Source organism: Salvelinus namaycush, chromosome 40 (assembly GCF_016432855.1).
Source record: "Salvelinus namaycush isolate Seneca chromosome 40, SaNama_1.0, whole genome shotgun sequence".
Taxonomy (NCBI): Eukaryota; Metazoa; Chordata; class Actinopteri; order Salmoniformes; family Salmonidae; genus Salvelinus; species Salvelinus namaycush.
Genome location: NC_052346.1, coordinates 23,056,790 through 23,062,341, shown reverse-complemented (window position 1 = coordinate 23,062,341; position 5,552 = coordinate 23,056,790).

Genomic DNA, 5,552 nt, shown 5'->3' with positions numbered 1-5,552 from the left:
TGTACTGAATTTTCTAAAGATCAAACAGTACATCATATAACATCCCTACACCACCACATCTCCAAAACACAAAATGTTCAATACCACCATGCAACAATATCACAATGTGTGCGTATGCATGTGTCTGTACCTTTGTGTGTGTCTCTTCACAGTCCCCGTTGTTCCATAAGGTGGTATTTCTACCTGCTTTTTAAATCTGATTCTACTGCTGGCATCAGTTACCTGATGTGGAATAGAGTTCCATGTAGTCATGACTCTATGTAGTACTGTGCACCTGCCATAGTCTGTTCTGGACTTGGGGACTGTGAAGAGACCTCTGGTGGCATGTCTTGTGGGGTATGCATGGGTTTCCGAGCTATGTGCTTGTATTTTAAACAGACAGCTCGGTACATTCAGCTTGTCAACAGCTCTTAAAAAAACAAGTAATAATGAAGTCAATCTCTCTTCCACTTTCAGCCATGAGAGATTGACATGCATGTCATTAATGTTAGCTCTCCGTGTACTTTTAAGGGCCAGCCGTGCTGCCCTGTTCTGAGCCAACTGCAATTTTCCCAAGTCCCTCTTTGTGTCACCTGACCACACTACTGAACAGTAGTCTAGGTGTGATAAAACTAGGGACCTGCCTTGTTGATAGTGTTGTTAAGAAGGCAGAGCAGCGCTTTATTATGGACAGACTTCTCTCCATCTTAGCTACTGTTGTATCAATATGTTTTCACCATCACAGTTTACAACCCAGGGTTACTCCAAGCAGTTTAGTCACCTCAACTTGCTCAATTTCCACATTATTCATATCGAGACATAGTTGAGCCACATACGTTTTTCCAGCAGCAGACTATGATCGATAATGTCAAAAGCTGCACTGAAGTCTAACAAGACAGCCCCCACAATCATTTTATCATAAATTTCTCTGTAAGTGTAAGTGTTGAGTGTCGAACGTACTTCTCAAACATAATTTTTTCCAGAAGTTTGTTGACAGGCTGATTGGTCGGCTATTTGAGCCAATAAAGGGGGCTTTACTATTCTTTGGTAGCAGAATGACTTTAGCTTCCCTCCAGGCCTTTCTATTAGGCTTAAATTGAAGATGTGGCAATATCTTTTTTTAAACCTTTATTTTTTTAAACCTTTATTTGATGAGGCAAGTCAGTTAAGAACAAATTCTTATTTACAATCACGGCCTATTGGGGTCATTGTTGGTTAACTGCCCTGTTCAGAACAACAGAGTTTTTACCTTGTCAGCTCAGGGATTTGATCCAGCAACCTTCCAGTTACTGTCCCAAAGCTCTAACAACTAGGCTACCTGCTGGCCCTAGATTGTCAGACCCCGGTGGCTTCTCATTGTTGAAAGACAACAATACATTTTTTCATCTCTACGGAATTCAAAAGTACATTTCTTGTCTTTCATAATTTGGTCAGATATACTTGGATGTGTAGTGTCACCGTTTGTTGCTGGCATGTCATCCCTAAGGTTGTTTATCTTGGCAATACCAGTGGGTTTTGTGATAAATGAGCCATCTGATTCAATGTATGAAGGAGCCGAGTTGGCTTTTTTTTTCTCCGAATTTTGTTTAATGTGCTCCAAAGCTTTTTATTATCATTCTTTATATAATTTCTCGTTGTTTCATAGTTTAGTTTATTTTTATTTAGTTTAGTCACATGATTTCTTAATTTGCAGTATATTTGCCAATCAGTTGGGCTGCCAGACTTATTTGCCATACCTTTTGCCTCATCCCTCTCAACCCATACAATTTTTCAATTCCTCATCAATCCAAGGAGATTTAAAAGCTTTTACAGTCATTTCCTTAATAGGTGCGTGCTTATTAGTAACTGGAATAATCAATTTCATAAATGTGTCAAGTCCAGTGTCTGGTTGCTCCTCATTACACACCACAGACCAGAAAACATTCTAGAAATAGCATTACACAATTAACATCTTGATCAACTCTATGCAAAGGAGATGTGTCCTGCAGGAGGCTACGACCCCTTCTCATGTAATGGGGTAGGGCCTTCCCAAGGATCCCAGAATGCACGGACGGTGTTAGTGGAAGAACAGGAAGTTCCGGGCAGGCGCGCACCATTCTTCAGTATAAAGAAAGCGCCAGAACGGTGCAGTCTAGAAGATAACCTTCGTGTCTGTTTCTATTTATTACTACAGGTATGTAATAGCACGTTTAAACTTTCTAAAGAATATATTTACTTGAGATTTCTGAATTCATTTGGCAAGTTATTGGTTTTGTGTAAAATTCACGAGCTGGTAAAATGGCGGCGCCACTCGGTTTGCGTCAACGGACTTTTTTTTATTTTTTATTGCAACAATAATAACAATATTACACATCAATACAGGGACATTCCTGTGAATACAATTTTAAAAAAAAGTCCAGGCAGTGAGAGTACAACAGAGAGAGACTATTTCACGGTTGCACTACTGTTTTGAAGCTGAATGTAATGATTATCAGTTTTCTACATGTGTACTAATATTCAGGCACATTCAGTTGTTTCTATCTTTATCTATAAATGTTACTATGGTGTGAACGGAACTACTATTGGTTTTGATAGGAATAATACAGTGAAGACAAGGTTATTCAGGAAAATAGTACATAGTGCTGCCTGAAACATACTGTAACCTTGTACTAAATGTTTTTTTGAGTCATTTGTGCATTTATGCGAATTCAGGAAATCTACTATAGATTAAGTGCATTTAAATTGTGTAGTCTAATACTTTAGTCTATACTTTGTCTAATGTGAATTAATTAATGTTTTGTCAATGTTTAGCTACCAGATCTATTGAAATGAGATCAGTGCTTGACTTGGACAGGAGCTCACCGGAGCTGAGTACCGGCACCTCAAATGTCTACTGTTTGAGCTCATGTTCATCTTATAGAATATTAGCTCAACAGTATTGTGGTGCTCCTGCACCTAAATATAAACAATATTTTTAGAGAATAAATAAAGTGCCTGAACTGTCAAGACTAACTTTTGTGTCCGTTTGTCTTTATTACTACAGACCGACTCAGATTAAGTCTGAGGCCGGTAACATCCACAGTGAGGACAAACCCAGCCTGCCTTTCTCCTTCCACGCTGAGTCGAAACCTACAGTCACTGGGTCCTGATTGTGACAGTGGAGCCCAGTTTGCACTGCAGGATCCAGAGATGGCATCAGTGAAGCTGGAAGACTGCAGTCCAACACTGGAGCTGAATGTCAACATTAAAGATGAAGAAGAAGAAGAGGAGAAGATTGGGAATTCTGTTTCTCATGGTAAGAGCAGGTTCTATCTATCCAAGTTTGTTGTTCGTTCCAACTTCCCACTGTGTATGAAAAGTTGCAGTAGAACTGTTTCATGATGAACTGTTAAAATTAAGCTGTAGATGTTATTTCATGCTACTGACACTTGCATGGTTTGACACCAGTATTGCCAGCATTTGTTTTATTCACTGGGCTATCTGGAGTGAAATTACATTTATTGGACATGATTTAGAAAGGTACACACATGTCTATATAAGGTCCCACATTTGACAGTGCATGTCAGAGTAAAAACCAAGCCATTTGGTCGAAGGAATTGTCTGTAGAGCTCCATGTCGATGATGATTATGTCGAGGCACAGATCTGGGGAAGGAAACCAAAACATGTCCAAATAAAAAGTGTAATATGCAGTCGCAGATAATGCAGATACCTCTAAGAAAAAGAGGCAATAAAAATAGAGGATTTACAGTTCCAATGCCTCTACAATATCACTGGTTTGCAAAAACTCACAAAACAGATTCCAAATATTATGAAACTCTTGGGCTTTCTTTTTCACTATATAAGTACAATTTTCAATAGTTAGACTTGATGTTAATTATTTTTACCAATGACCAAGTGAGGGCCAACTGACATACTTCCAGTGGAGAGCAATTGAACGTCTAGCTTGTAATAGACAGAGGTCAACCATTTTCTTTTCTCTCCTATGTAAAGAGAGATTCTCTGGGTAAAGATTTAGGAGGCATAGTTTAGGGATTAGTGGTATTGGGGTAGAGGTCATCTCAGAGATATAGCGCAGTACTGAGCTCCAAAACGTTTGTATCTCAGCACATTCCCCCAGGCAATGATACAAGGTGCCTAAATGTGTGTCACATTTAACACACAGGTCTGGGGTATTGGGGTCAAATTTGTGGGGCTTAATTAACAAGAGTACAAAATATGTTCTCATTAGGTGGGTGTTTATTGTCTGTATCTAAGCTCTAGAGGATATCATACACTGTACATATCCAGAAGTGGACCAAGAAGTTTGTCCTTAAATATCTTCTAAATATCTATTGGGAGCCCATCTGGACCTGCCTCTTTACCTCCCTTCATATTGAAAATAGCATCAGATATTTCAACACCATCCAATTTAGTGTCTTCTGAAATAGAGGGAACATCAAGAACTGATTCGTTCTGAGGAGATTCAGAGTTGTAAAATGTATAATTTGCCCCATAATATTTGCTTTGAAAGCCTCCCATCTGGTACTCGCTGTCGTTTGGTCAGTGTTCAGTGTAAAATAAACATTTATATACACTCCAACGTAATGTAAGAAGTCTGGGTCCTGTAACCATCTGGGACGCAAACACCATCTAGAGGATCCTTTTACTAGTTTTGTATCCCTATAGAATAATGACACCGGGGAACAGTCACTCAGAACAATACTGTCACATCCACTTCCTGCTACATTGGGAAGCAATGAGCAAGAAACTAAAAAGTAGTCTATAGGAGAATATGATTTAAATGTTGACGAGTAACATGAATACTGCCTTTTACTTGGGTTCTGAGTCCTCCAAGGTTCACATAGATTTAAGTCCTTAATGAAATGCTGTAATTTCTTTCTATTCTGCGAGTGGGAAGTGTCTAACCAGAGGAGCGATCTAGAGGAGGATCAAGAGTGTAATTAAGGGGCCTCCCGGGTGGCGCAGTGGTCTAGAGCACTGCATCGCAGTGCTAACTGCGCCACCAGAGTCTCTGGGTTCGCGCCCAGGCTCTGTCGCAGCCGGCCGCGACCGGGAGGTCCGTGGGGCGACGCACAATTGGCATAGCGTCGTCCGGGGTAGGGAGGGTTTGGCCGGTAGGGATATCCTAGGGATAGCCAACCAAGGGGGCCAGGTACACGGTGTTTCCTCCGACACATTGGTGCGGCTGGCTTCCGGGTTGGAGGCGCGCTGTGTTAAAGAAGCAGTACGGCTGGTTGGGTTGTGCTTCGGAGGACGCATGGCTTTCGACCTTCGTCTCTCCCGAGCCCGTACGGGAGTTGTAGCGATGAGACAAGGTAGTAATTACTAGCGATTGGATACCACGAAAATTGGGGAGAAAATGGGATAAAAATTAAAAAATAATAAAAAATAAGAGTGTAATTAAAACATATCTAAAATATGTTTAGTAACCAGAAGGAACGCAGGAATATTTTGTAGTGAGAAAAATATGTAAAGATCTGTTGGAACAAACAAACAAATCTATCCTAACAGTAAAACACTGAACCACATTCTACTGTTCTCCCTAACCGAGACACCCAACTCTTCCTCTCCCTAATCGTAGAGTGTAGCCTGG